Here is a 14,836-nt window from a genome sequence, read left to right on the forward strand (position 1 = left end):
AAATCAAAGGTCATCACAGAGAGAAGGCCAAAGGATGGGCTGAAAGGGGGAGTAGGGACAGGGAAAGGCCTCCGGCAGAAGGTGGGTTTGAACTGAGTCTTGAAGCTCAGTTTGCTGAGGTAAGGAGAGAGAGAACATGGTGGACAGCCAGTGATAAGGCAGGGGAGATGGAGTGCCCAATGGGAGGAAGGTAAGAGGCCAAGTAGATGCTGGATCATTAAGGATTTGGAGGAGGATAACGAGTAAGGAGATGGGAAAAATAAGAAGCCAGATGGTGAAGGGCTTAACACGACAAACTGAAGAATTTATATTTGATCCTGGAGAAAATTGGAATTTGAGTGGGGGTGGGAGTGGAGGAGACATGGTCACCCAGTCTTTAAGAAAATCAGCTATGTGGAGAATGGCCTAAAGTGAGGACACCCTAAGGCAGAGAGACCAACCAGATTATAGCAATAGTCCAGGGAAGAGGTCATGAGAGTCTGCTTCTGGATGATGGCTATGAGGGTACAGCAAAGAGTATCTTTTATATAAGAGATGTTGTAAAAGTAGAAATGAAAAGACTTGGCAGCCAATTGGATCTATGGGGTAAGAGAAAGTAAAAATCAAAGATGATACTGAATTTGAAAGTCAGGGTATTAGTAAGGAAAACTTGGAAGAGAAGGTTAGGAAGGAGAGGGCTGGAAAAGAGGGGACTTCTGTTTTGGATATGTTAAGTAAGAGATGTCCAAAAGGCAATTAGTGATGAAAGCCTGGAGTTTAGTAGAGAGATTAATGTTGGATATATAGATCTTAGAATCAACTATATGTAGAAATGATTGTTGAATCCATGGGGTTGATAAGGTCACCAATAAAGATAGCATATAGGAGAAAAGGAGCCCAGAACAAGGCTTTGGTTTTAATACTTTCCTAGTGATGGGATTCTTGATCCTTAGTACTTGGTAACTGGATAAGTCATAGGGTAGGGCACTAACTGGAAGAAGCTTGAATTATTGTAAACAACCAGGAAGCCAAGCTACTCCTTAAAACAAGTATGGAGGAGCACAGGTGGAATTATTTCTCCTGAAATGGGCCTTTTATTCTTAAGGAGGGCCTTTTGTTATCCTTAAACGGGCCCTTATTGAATTCTTTGTTAAATTCCTTGCATTGACAAAATTATGGTAATTCCACAGTTACTGTATCCAATCAAAGGGCCAAGTTAAGATGTAAATACCCTACCCGAGATTATTTTTCTTCTATAAAAGAACCTCCTGGTATCCCCATTCTTTGCTAACTCCTCTTAGGGTTAGCCCACTTGCTAAGAACCACAATGACTAACTCCTTTTTGTGAATTTAATCTGCCAGTCAATGGCATAATTCCCCCTCCCCCCCAATTTCTTTAGGAATTTATTCCTCCTTATGGCCTCAGATTCATTAGAAACTGCTGTCCTTAAGGTAGCAAGTTCTCTAGGAACTTGCTTGCCTATGACATCTTCCCTTTTGTTAATACTGAATTCTGCTGGGGAACTTAGCCCTCATCTTTTTCCTTGTTAATCGCTAAAAAATCCCTTTGGGAACTTAGCCTGTCAGTCAATGGTATTATAATAAAATCTTTGCCACTTGATTTGGAGATGGTCTAAGTCTACAAATTTTTTGAGGCATCTTGCAACACTGTTCTGAAACCCCAATATATTTGGGGGGTTCAACCCCCCTCTCCAATACTAGATACCTTTAAATTTTACGTTTTGGCAAGGGTTCTAGAAATTAACATGGTCTTAGAGTCAGGATAACTAAATTATGCTTTCTTAATGACTCAGTGTGGGGACCTGGACAAGAATTGACACTTCTGTGAGCCTCAGTTTCTTCCTCTATAAAATGAGGGACTAGAACTAGATGATCTCCAGGGTTACTTCCCATTTTAACTTTCAATTAGGATGATATGTGGTCTATAGAATATACCCCAGATACAGATGGCAAGGGGATGTAGGGTACAAAGGCCTCAGGATTTAGTTTGGGAATGACAGTGAGGAATGAGTTGCTGCTGAGCAAGAGAAACCATCACTGATTCTAATTCCAATTGAGAATTCCAAGTGCAAAATGGAGAGGATGGGGAAATAGAGAGTTGGTGGGGGAATGGAAAGGCTTTCTTTAAGGGAATTCTTCATTCCTCAGACCTCCTGGCAACTTCCTCTTCCTTTAGTTCCTTCTGAAGTTTTTTTTTTTGTTTGTTTGTTTTTTTAGCATGTCAATAGATCCTGATGCACACACAGTCTATTGCTCCTTTCTTACTCCAAGAAGATTCCTCTAGATTCAAAAGATCATAGGAGCAGAACAGCCATATGTAACACTATTCCATTATGATTTTGATGAGAATCAGAGAGCGAGGCTTTTTGAACCTGATGTATTAGTCTGAAGCCTCAACTAGCTACGCCTTGATAGATTATAAATTTTAAAAAATGAAGAACAAAAAAGCATTTATTAACCAATCAACCAATAGGGATTTATTAAGTATTTATTTTGTAAAAGCTATGGGTAACTAGATGACTCAATGGATAGGTCATTGGACTTGGAACCAGAAAAACTCATATCCATAAGTTCAAATTTGGCTTCAGTCACTAACTGTGATCCTGGACAAGTCAGTTAAATCTCAGTTTCCTCATCTGTCAAATGAACTGGAGAAGGAAATGGTAAATCACTCTAGATATCTCTAACAAGAAAATACCAAACAGGGTCATGGAGATTCAAATGCAATCAAAAAATGAGTTAGCAACAACATGTACAAGTGACTGAAGAAATGATAGCTATCTTCAAGTACTTGAAGGATTGTTGTGTAAAAAGACTAGATTTGTTTGTTTACAGGACAAAAATCTGAAGCAATGGGTACAAGCTGCAAAGACAGTACTTTAGACTCAGTATGAGAAAAATTTCTTAACCATCAGAGCTGCTCCCATGGGGATGGGTTTTGCCATCTTAGAGGTTTTTAAGCAGAAACTGGAAGACCATTTGTCAAAGATGTTATTGAGGGAGTTACTACGTGGGTGGTTTGGACCACATTCCTTACCTTGGAGGCCCCTGTTAACTTTTAGATCCTGTGATTTTGTAATTCTCAAAAGCTAGGATGGATTTCACTTAGAAAAAAACTTGGACCTAAAGAGCTGAGTTTTCCAAGTATGGAGCACAGAGGAAGTGTTCAATACATACTTGTCAATGAATGACTTGACTTAAAATGGATGAGTGCACAAAGATGGATAAACTCTCCATCTTCCTGTGCTAAGAATATCAAACATCCCTCAGGAGAAGAGACTAATTCTCCTGTCTACTATCTTACTTTGTCCTATAAATTATCCCCCCCTTTTAGAGAGAAGGCCTCTCTTTGGGTCTGCCATCAGGATAAAGAGCAGAGCATTTCTAGCACTAATCAAGATTTCCCAATTCTAAATTATGGTAGATTCCCAACCCTCCAACATAGCACTTCCTCTCTTATGTTCTTCTATGAAATATTGGATTTGAATTCCACTGCAATAGTTAAAAAAAAAAATCCTGAATTCAATGTCCATCTTGAGACATTTAGTGGCTGTGTGACCCTGAGCAAGTTATGTAATTTCCATTTGCTTCAGTTTTCTTATTTGTAAAATAAAGATAATCATTATATCTACCTCTCAGGGCTGTTATATCTAATGAGATAATAATTCTAAAGTACTTAACATAGTGCCTAGCATATAGTGAGCATTATATGAATATTAACTAAAATTGTGTGAGTCTGGCCAATTCAGTTAACCCTTATTTGCCTCAGTTTCCCCATTTATAAATGAATATAATAATAGCCCTACTTCCTAAGGTGGTTGTAATGAAAAAAGGTTGTAATATGATGTCAAAATAGGATTAAAATCATATATCATGTCAAAAATGATATTTGTAAAATGCTTTGCAAATGTTTAAGAACTATATAAATGGTTCATGATAGTGGTAGTGGTGATAGTGAGAGTAGAAGTAATAGTGGTAGTGGTGGTGATAATAGTAGTAATAACAGGAAGAGGAAGAAGAGTGCTAGTGGTGGTAGAAAAATAGTAGTGATGGTTTGGTAGAGATACTAGTAATAATATCTGGAGGAGGAAGAGGAGAAGGAGTACTAGGAGTAGTAGTGGTGGGATTGGTGGTGGTGATAGTAATAGTAGTACTAATAATGGTAATAGTGGTGATAGTAGTAGTATGTAAATACTTGAGGGTAGTAGTGCTGGTAGTAATAGTAGTGGTGATGTGGTAGAGATATTAGTAATAATATTTAGAGGAAGAGGAGGAGTACAAGTAATACTAGTGGTGGAGTTGGTTGTGGTGGTAGTAGTAGTAGTAGTACTGGTGGTGGTGGTAGTAGTAATAGTAGTAGTAGTAGTAGTACTAGAAATGGTAGTAGTGGTGATAGTAGTAGTATGTAAATACTTGAGGGTAGTAGTGCTGGTAGTAATAGCAGTGATGATGTGGTAGAGATATTAGTAATAATATTTAGAGGAAGAGGAGTACTAGTAGTACTAGTGGTGGAGTTGGTTGTGGTGGTAGTAGTAGTAGTACTGGTGGTGGTGGTAGTAATAGTAGTAGTAATAGTTGTACTAGGAATGGTAGTAGTGGTGATAGTAGTGGTATGTAAATACTGGAGGGTAGTAGTGTTGGTAGTAATAGTAGTAGTAATAGTTGTACTAGGAATGGTAGTAGTGGTGATAGTAGTAGTATATAAATACTTGAGGGTAGTAGTGTTGGTAGTAATAGTAGTGGTGATGTGGTAGAGATATTAGTAATAATATTTAGAGGAAGAGGAGTACTAGTAGTACTAGTGGTAGAGTTGGTTATGGTGGTAGTAGTAGTAGTATTGGGAGTATATAAATGCAGTAGTAATGGTGGTGGTATTATAGAAATATTAGTAGTAATAATGGTAGGAGTAGGAGTGGTGGTGGTGGTGGTGGATAATAGCAGCAACTAGCTGTATATAGTGCTATACAAATATTATCTAATTTGATACCCACAGCAACTCTAAGTGCTGTTATTATTATTCTCATTTTACAGTTAAGGAAACTGAGACAGAGACTAATACCTCACCGAGGGGCATCCAGATAGAAAGTGTCTCAGTCAGAATTCAAACTGGGGTCTTCCTGATTCCAGTCCATCTCACTATGCCCACTGTGCCACTATGCTGCCTTAAGGTGAATGATGACTTTTTGGACTACTTCACAGAGGGAATCTTTATTCAAGTGATGAGGAAGAGAAGGAGGAGGATGGAACAAATAGCTAGCATTTATATAATATCTCCTATGTACCAAGTACTGTGCTGAGGAGGACTTTACAAATATTAGGCCAGTTATTGCTCACTACAACCCTAAGAGGTAAGTGCTATTATTTTTTTCATTTTACAATTGAGAAAACTGAAGCAAATAGAATTTAAGCGATATGAGTTGGAATTTGGGAGGGGTGTGCTACTAAATGCTTAAACCACTCTCCAGGGGACACACTTTAAATTTTCTGTATTATTAATATTTTCTCTATAACTTTAATTTAGACAATCAATAAAACATGTTTGGGGGCAGCTAGATGGTACAGTGGATAGAGTACCTGTTCTGGAGTCAGGAGAATCTGTTTTCAAATCCAGCCTCAGACACTTAACTCTTATTGTGTGACCCTAGACAAATCATTTAACCCCAATTGTATCTCAAAGCAGAAAAAACAACCCCAAAACCCTAAAAAATAAATAAAACATGTTTGCTGATTTCTGAGGTATAAATACTTATACCAAAAATTTAACAATGGCCTCATGAGCTTATGTGAGCTGGCTATAGTACTCTGACCAAAGGTCCCTTCCAACTTTGTGACTCTAATACTCAGAGCTGTAAGGTCTTCAGGTACTAATGCAACAAGAACCTGTTTTTCCACCATTTGGGACCCAGTCTAGTTAAGCTCAAAGATCATTCCTAGGTGAGATGCAAAGAGAATATCTACAAAATGTTGAGTCTGCTACCTGGCTGGGAGAAAGGAGCACCTGTACTGAGAAACCACACAGGTGCATGATTTCTGGAAGAAGTATTTTGCAGACTAGTTCACATACTCACAGATCACAAAGATACCTCGATTCTGTACTTGAGGGAGAGAGGCAGTTCTAACATACCGACAACAAAGAAGCTGCCTCACTCATCCCAATTCCATTTCATCGGATTCTTACTGATTCCCTGATTTCCCCAGAGAATTGTTAAAGCAGCCAGGCTTTAGGCCCTCCAGGCCCTTTAGAGCCAGAAAGCCAGAAAGGAACCAAACTATGTATGGAGAAATCAATATAGTCGAGGGTGGGTGTGACTTGCTTTATGAAGTAAGTAGAATTTTTGCAAATTACATCCCATTTTCCCCTTAGCTTAGATTGCCTTCTCACAGAATGATAGATTCTTAGAACAAGAAAGGATCTTAGAGATCACAGGAAAAGGCTGCCTGGAAATGTCTGGTTCAAGCTGGGGACAACCTAGATGGGGATGTGGGGGTGGGAGAAGAGGAATATTCTTTAAAGAGGGCAGTTAAAGAACAAATGGAGAGATCTTGAAATCGAATTCTACACATGGCTGTTTGTTTGGTGGGGCTGGGCTGGCCTGAAACAAGACAAATTTATGGTAAAGAATTCTTCAAATAAGACCTAACTCAATGGCTGCCCAGGATGACATCTAAATGCATCTCATGAGCTTGAGAAAGGAAGCATGGAACAGTAGAAAGAACATTGGATTAAGGGTAAGAGTATGCGAATTCAAACAGAAATTCTACTTACCAACATGACCTTGAGACAGCTAGAAGGTGCAGTGGATAGAGTGCTGGGCCTTGAGTCAGGAAGACCTGAATTCAAATACAGCCTCAGACACTAGTTGTGTGTTCCTGGGCAAGTCACTTCACTTCTTTCTACCTCAGTTTCCCCAGCTATAAAATAGGGATAATAACAGCACTTCCCTTACAGGGTTGCTGTAAGAATCAAATGGGATAATATTTGTAAAGCACTTAGCACAGTGCCTGACACATAGTGAATAAATGCTTATTCCTTTCTTCCCTCCCCAAATCACTCATTATTTTGGGGGTTCAGTTTCCTCCTCTGCAAACAGAGAAGAGAGATCTCAAGGTCCCTCCAGTTCTAAATCTATAGTTCTGCAACCAGAACCAGAAAAGGTTCTTAATTGGACAAGACAGGAATGAATAAAACAGGATTGGTCTCATCCAACAAGCACTAACTGCCACATCGACGTCCCTGTTATCCCTATTTAAAGAGACTTTTGCCCGAAATGCTCAAAGCAATCAGCTGATGTTAACTCAGCAATCACTCCCAAACTGCAAATACTATTGCCTGCATTTCACAGACAGAGAAACAGAAATAATGGAAATTAATTGACTTTAAAATTCTGCATGAAGTTGAAAGACAATATTGTATAAGGGGGAGAAAAAACAAACTAGATTTAGAATCTGGAGGACTTGGTTTGAATCCCAGCTTCTTTCCTCACTGTTTATGCGACTCTAGACAAATCACTTCCCCTTTCAAATGGGGACAATTGTACTAGACAGTTTTGCTCTAAATTCTATGAAATTTTCAGCTCTAAATTCCATAAAAAGCAAGAAATTAAATCTGTGAACTTCTCAGATCACAAGATCATGAATTTAGACTCTGGTATAAATGTCTCATTTTACAGATGAATAAACAGAGTCCTGGAAATCTAAGGTGACTTGGTTATATAAGGAGTAGATGACAGAGCTGAGTTTCTCCCTCAGGACCTCTGATTGCCAATATATATGGAGCTGGACTACCATGCTATCATCCCATTGCCCACTCATGCTGCTCAGCCAAAGCTTATGAAATATCAGGGTTTTAAGTTTATTAGCAATGCCATTCATCCCTGGCATGGGGGAAAGCCATTTACTCTTTTTTTCCTCTGAGGCAAATTGGGGTTAAGTGACTTGCCCAGAGTCACACAGCCAGGAAGTGTTAAATGTCTGAGACCAGATTTGAACTCGGGTCCTCCTGACTTAAGGACCAGCACTCTATCCACTAAGCCACCTAGCTGCCCCTAAAGCTTAAGTTTTTAAAGAATTGTGAAAGAAATAGTGATATGTGAAGTCAAAGAAGACAGGTAGTTGGTGGGGTGGTTCAGGGAAGGTTTTCTAGAAGGAATGGATTTTGTTTTGGTCTTTAAATATTGAGTATACTAATAGAAGAGAATATAGAGAAGAGAAGAGAAAATTTAGGGTAGACATGAGATGGAGATGGACCTGTGATTTCATTAGTGGAGAAAAGTCAGCTAAGGAAACTCCCTCTACAAAAACAGATCTGCACCTTCTGGTTTAAGGTCCAGAGCATCTAAAGGTTACATGAATTGATCAGGGTCACCCAGCCAATAGGGATCCGATGTAGAACCAATACACTTGACTCTTTCGGATAAGAAACCATACTGATAGCAAGGATGGGGAAGGGCAAGGGGAACCATGTTGTTTTCACACATGTAAGAGCTTTCCTAGGAAATAAAGATCAGACTCGAGTTTGTTTAGCCCCAGAGGACAAAACCAGGAGTACAAGTGTAGAGAGAGGCAGATTTTTGCTTCATTATAAGGGGAAAACAATCAGAAATCTTCCCAAATACAGTGAGCTGCAGAAGAGGAAAGTGGGTTTCCCTAACTAGAGGTCTTTGGACAAAATCCATACTTGTACAAATTAAACAGCAGCGTAAGAGTCGTCTTGCCTTTTAAGAGGATAACCCAAGAGGGAGTATATGATTAATTGGTCACGGTATTTCTCTGAGCTTAAATATTCAGTGACTCCCTATTGTCTGCCAAAGTCCAAAGTCTTTGGCCTGGCCCTCCTCAATCAGAGTTATTCCTTTCTCAGTCCTTTGTGTTCCTTCCCCCAAACAGGAGTTTGTCTTTCTCTTTTCCAGTCCTTTGCTCATGTTCTACCTTATTCCTGGAGGGTCCTCTCTCTTTCCCAAGTCAAAATCCTAGAAGGTCAGAATGGGTCCAGTTTGACCAGACAGGACAAGCCCCACGGGTAAGAGGTCCCCAGAGGTCACTCAGACTTCCTTTGTTTGAAGACCTCTAGTTATACAGCTGTAGACTTGCCACCAAGTTCTAAAGGTTCTGAATAGGTGGGCATTCAAAGGGAGATTTCTTAAGGCCTATCCCAAGCAAACTTGGGAATTTTGTTTGTTGTGGAGTCTTTTTCTCTCCCCACTCTAGCAATTTCTTCTCTCACTTAACATATACTCAAAGCATAGGGTAATGGAAGTGAGATACTTACTAGTCCCAACTTTAATTCTATTCCGTTTTTTTCCTGGCAATGTAATGGGGTTAAATGGATTGCCTAGGGTCATGCGGCTAGTAAGTGTCATGCATCTAAGGCTGAATTTGAACTCAGGTCTGGTGCTCTATCACACTATGTACCCTAGCTGCCCCAATCCTTTCCCTATTAGCTGTATGAATGAACAAATCACTCAATCGCTCTATGCCTCAGTTTCCTCATCTGTAAAATGAGAATAAGAACACTTGTCCAACTACTATCAAAAGCTAACATTCATATAACATTTTACAGGTTTGCAAAGTGCTTTGCAAATATTACTTCATTTGAATCTTCCAATAACTGTACGAGTTAAGCTCTATAGCAGCAATTCTTAAACTTTCTGGTCTCAAGATCCCTTTATATTTAAAAGGTTTTGAGGACCCCTTTCCCCTAAAGGGCTTTTGTTTATGTGGGTTATATTGATCAAAAGTTATTAGAAATGCAAATATTGGAGTGAGGGAAACAGAGGGAGAAAAAAATTTGGTTTATGTGGGTTATATTGATCAAGAGTTAATATTAAAAATACAAATATTGGGAGTGAGGGAAATGGAGGGAGAAAAAATTTGGAAAACAAAGTTTTGTTAGAGTGAATGTTGAAAATTATGCATACGTTTTGAAAATAAAAAGTTTTATTTAAAAGAAATGAAAATATTTTAATATTATTATGAAGATAGTTTTAGTCTAGTGAACTCACTGAAAGGGTCTCCAGATCACATTTTGAGAACCCTTGCCCTTTAGTGGTATTAATCTTCATTTTAAAGGTGAATAATCTAAGATTCAGAGAAATTGAATGTCATACTTATGGCTAGTTAAGTGTCATACTCATGATTTAATGATCTCAGGACCTTTTTTCAGAGAGTTGTTGTGAAGAAAGCAAGTAACTGTGAAAACTCTAACTTGTGAAAGGAGTATTTAGGGGAGGGGACTGACTTTTATGTCAGATAACAAGGGTCTCAGGATCTGCTGAATGTGAAGGCCCTACATTTCAGGTGCTCTCCTCTGTCTTTTTTTCCCTTTAGAAAGAAAGTCTTCCCTCCATCTCCTTCCTTATCCCCTTTCTCCCAAGCCAAATCCCTTCTCCTGTTTTGTTTCAAAGCAGCTTCCTCTCCATCTCTAATGGGTTTTCTAAGTAGCCTGCCGTATTATTAGGAATCTATTCCACTGTTTGCAAATCGTCATTACCCTCAATCAATAGCAGCCATTAAGGAATGAGACAGGAGGGAAAAGGGCCAGAAAGCTTTTTATTTTTGTTTGTTTTACAGACTTGACAGGGAGTTGGAACCCAGTGGTATTCCATATGAAGACTGATGCCAAAACCACCCTTGGAAAGCAAAGAGTTAACAGATTCCGAGCTTGTACACCAATACTAGCCCATTAGTTCCAGGAAGAATTATCAAATACTCTACTGCCTGACTTTTTCTATATCCTGATGAGTAATGCTCTGAGCCTACACTTTTCTCAGGATGGAAAAACACCCTCCGGTCTCAGTGTCCTGAGAGAAGGTTGCTATTTTTATGGGATCTGTCAGTAAATAAAGTCTGATGGAAGACAGTTTTCTAAAGCTTTTCATTCATACATACCATCTCTTGTTACAACATAATGGAGTTTAACAGCTGATTAGAGGCACAGTAGCAACATGGGACTTCCTGGTTTTACCTCTTCCTCTAAATGCATTTTGCTTCCTGTGCTATGACAGCAAATTCAGGTAATAAATCAGACTTTGCTCAACTAGGAATCCACAGAGAGGAGGGAGGGTCAGGGGTAGAAGGAGGAACAACTCCCAGCTGAGTACCAGTTATTGAAAGCATCTTCACTGGTTGTCAGAAAAAGATGACACAATCAGAACTTGTCCTGAACAGGAGAAAGAGAGCTATCATCAGCCCTATTTGGAGACAGGATACACATATCAAGAGATAACATGCAGGGCAATGATCTCCAAGACCTGCACACAAGACCCATTGCTTTATTTTGATTCCCAGCAGACAACATGGCAAAGGGTTTTTTTTATATTTGCATTTAGGGAACTTCCTACGAAGAAATTCCCTCAGCCGAAGCATGTGGACATCTTTCCTATAACTTAGAGTCTTAGAGAGTGAAAAGTAAAGTGACTTTCCCAGTGTCACAGAGTCAGTCTGTATCAGAGATCAGGAATTAAGCCTCTGTACAGCACTAAGGCATTTCATTCAAATTTCACTATTATTATCATCACTAGCATTTATATAGTGCTTTATACATATCTTGGTTGATCCTTGACAGTTCTGAGAACAACCCTAGGAAGTAGGTGCTATTTTTACCTCCATTTTGCAGATGAGGAAACTGAGGCAAGTTAAATGACCTGTGTAAGTGACTATAAATAAGTGTCACTAGTCACTATAGCCAGTAAGAGTCATTCAGGGTTTTCTGATTCTAAGCCCAGTGTTTTATCTACCATGCTACTACCTGCCTCTCTCTGTATATCTATAGATATAGATATATATCTATATCTATATAGGTGCATATATACATACATATATACATATACATATATATATATATATATATATACATACTACATAGATATATATGAGATATAGGGCAGCTAGGTGGTATAGTGGATAGGGCACTGGCCCTGGAGTCAAGAGGACCTGAGTTCAAATTTGGCCCCAGACATTTACTGGCTGTGTAACTCTGCAAGTCACTTAATCCAATTTTCCCCCTACCCCCTCCAAAAAAAAAAAAAAAAGAAAGTGCTTTATATATGTCAAAATCCTTCACACCAGAATCTTATTACCTAAACCTTCATTTCACTCTTTTCATTCACTGAATAAATATTGATTGATCAGGAATGTTAACAGCAGTTTTTTTCCTCTGATCAAAAACTTTAAGGATGTTCCTCTCCCAGATTGACATTTTGTGATGGCAAATTAGGTTGCCTTTAGTCTCAATTCTTAACTTAGCCTTTAGTCATTGAATGGGTATTGCCTTGGATAAGCTGAAACCTGGGAAAGACCTTACTTTAGAAAGACCATGACCAGTCTACTTGACTGATTTCGTGTGACCCTGGAGGAGAGCGAAGCTGATGACTTTGTGTATCTGCCTCTCGAAAATCCAATTCACTGGCAAGTCAAGACATCACCCTCATGATGTCATTGGTCCTTTTCAAGAACAAAGGATGAACAACATTTGTGGAATACCCCCTATGGATAAAACAATGTAGTGATCTAGAGGCCACAGAGATAACAGAGTCTCTGTTTTCAAGGTATTTACACTCTAGCAGGGAAATGAAGACATGGACATAGAAAGTCCCATGATTTGGAAATGGAAGTGATCTTAGAGATGGTCTTCTCTAATCCCTTCATTCTACAGATGAGGAGACTGAGACCCAGAAAGGTGAAAAAATACCTTTCCCAGAGTATAGAATACACTACAGGGTCTCCTGAGGCAGATGAGGTAATGGGGTAGTGAGAATAAAAAAACTGGGAGATAGAGAATGATGCAGTTTTAAAGGGCCCTCTGTGATGTTTGAGAGACAAGAGAAACTAGTTTCAGTTGTGAAGAATAGAGGCAGATTTCATCAAAGAGAATGAATTTAAGCTGGGCCATAAAAGAAAAATTAAGCATCAGACAAAAAAAATGATACCCTATGGACTTCCTTACCATGTCCCAAAGCTGGATACCTTCTTCTTCCCTCCCCTAGATGATTAATAAATGTTTATTGACTGACTAACAGAACTGAAAGAGAAGGAAGAGAATAGGAGTAGGGGAAAAGAGATGTGGGAAAGGGGATGGAGGGAAGAAAGTCTGGAATATATCTAGAGTAATGGTTTCCAAAGGCGGAGTTGCAGTCCTAAAGTGGACTATAGATCTGGACACCAAGGGCTAATCAGTCAGAGAACAGAAAGACAAGATATATTACATTCTCGCTGCATAACCATGAGATTTACCTCCTTTATCATGCCCTTTACTCATTAGGGCAGCGAAGCAGCATAGAGGGTAGAGTGCTGGCCTTGGAGTCTGGAAGACCTGAATTCAAACTCTATCTCGGACTCTTGCTGGGTATGTGACTCTGGGCAAGTCATTTCACCCTGTTTGCTTATTTCCTTATCTGTAAAATTAGCTGAAGGAGAAAATGACAAACTACTCCAGTGTTTTTTGCCAAGAAAATCCCAACTGGGGTCACAAAAAGTTGAACACAATTGATCAACAACAATTAGTTTAGTGTTAGTATTAGTGAGAACAAAAAAAAGTTTTAGTATCATTAATAAGATGTTATTTTTAAAAGATTATTTATTTTGTCTCATTCTTTTAAATTTATAAATGTATATATTTTATTGTATACATAATTATTAGTATAATAATACATATATAATTTATAAATAAGTGAATGTATCTATTGGGAGTGAGTGCTCTCTCACTTTTTTTTAACTGATAGATGTACATGATCAGAAATGTTTGGAGACAATGGTCTAAAAATATAGAATATGTGAAAGCTAAAGATATCCTTTGAGGTCGTCTTATTAAGAGTCTTGAATGTCAGGTAAAATTGTTTATACTTTTTTCTGTGCACAGCTGGGAACCCAATGAAGATTTTTGGGTGAAGAAGTACTACCCATTAGGAAGATGATTCTGGTATTGGTGTGAAGAATGAATAAGAGCAAAGTCTGCAGACAGACTATTTGGACTAGGAGACTATTTACAACTGTCAAAAAATCACAGGATTATAGTATCTCAGAGTTGGAAGAACCTAGAGACTTTTTTAGTCCAATCTGCAGCCAACAGAATAAGGATCCCTTCTACAACACAGAAGACAAATAGTCATCCAGCCCTGGCTTGGAGACTGCCAATGAGGTGGAACGTGCTACCCCTGAGACTGCTTATTCCACCTTCCACCTATAACTAAATTGTTGGGAACCTTTTCCTGACAAAAAGTCAAAATTGGTTTTTAAGACTTTCTGACTTCACTCTAATTATTGACTTCTTGAGCCATGCAGAACAAATCTAATCTCTTTCATTTATAGCCCTTCAAATATTTGAAGACAGTTATCATCATCTCCAAGAATCCAAATCAAATATCCCTTGATCTTTGATTCCTTCCTTCTATGGAACTGTATTCAATCTTCTCCCCATCTCTATCATTTTTTTGGATGAGCTCTAGTTTGTCAATGTGTTTCCTATAAGGTGGCATCCAGAATGAAACACAATATTTGATCTGTGGTCTGATTTGAACAGTGTAGAGTACTTATCTCCTCCTTCATTCTGGAATCTATATCTCTGTGAATTAAGTTTAGTGTTCTTAATACAAAGTAGGAAATAATATTCATTAGAATAGCATTTGTTCTTTCTCTGCTGCATCGTATTAGTGACTCATAGAAAGCTTAAACACCCCCAGTTCACTTTCACAAAACTGTTGTCTGGTCTTGTGTCTCTCATTTGTACTTGGGACACTGATTTTTTTAGCTCACTTGAAAAACTTTGCATTTACCCCATTACTTAATCTTCTTAGATTCAACCCATAGTTCTAGCCAGTCGCTATCTCTGATTCCTCAGTGT

The 14,836-nt window shown here is 38.6% G+C and overlaps 1 protein-coding gene and 2 long non-coding RNA genes across 10 annotated transcripts in view; 1 reads left to right on the plus strand and 2 right to left on the minus strand.

Moving 5' to 3' along the window:
- The window catches only part of LOC116421411, a 37,410-nt gene extending 26,646 nt beyond the window's left edge, over positions 1-10,764 (plus strand). The window contains exon 2 of the long non-coding RNA XR_004231759.1: positions 10,570-10,764. This is a non-coding gene — a long non-coding RNA (uncharacterized LOC116421411). The remainder of the gene's footprint in view (positions 1-10,569) is intronic.
- Positions 1-14,836, minus strand: part of ANK1 (ankyrin 1) — a 326,140-nt gene that overhangs the window by 172,888 nt on the left and 138,416 nt on the right. The gene's annotated exons all lie outside the window — the stretch shown is intronic.
- On the minus strand, positions 10,529-13,569 carry LOC105749063. Its single transcript, XR_004231760.1, has 2 exons — positions 13,231-13,569; positions 10,529-11,158 (listed from the first exon to the last, which is right to left on the minus strand). It is a non-coding gene; the product is annotated as an uncharacterized LOC105749063 (long non-coding RNA).

The sequence above is a fragment of the Sarcophilus harrisii genome, chromosome 2 (assembly GCF_902635505.1).
Source record: "Sarcophilus harrisii chromosome 2, mSarHar1.11, whole genome shotgun sequence".
Lineage (NCBI taxonomy): Eukaryota > Metazoa > Chordata > Mammalia > Dasyuromorphia > Dasyuridae > Sarcophilus > Sarcophilus harrisii.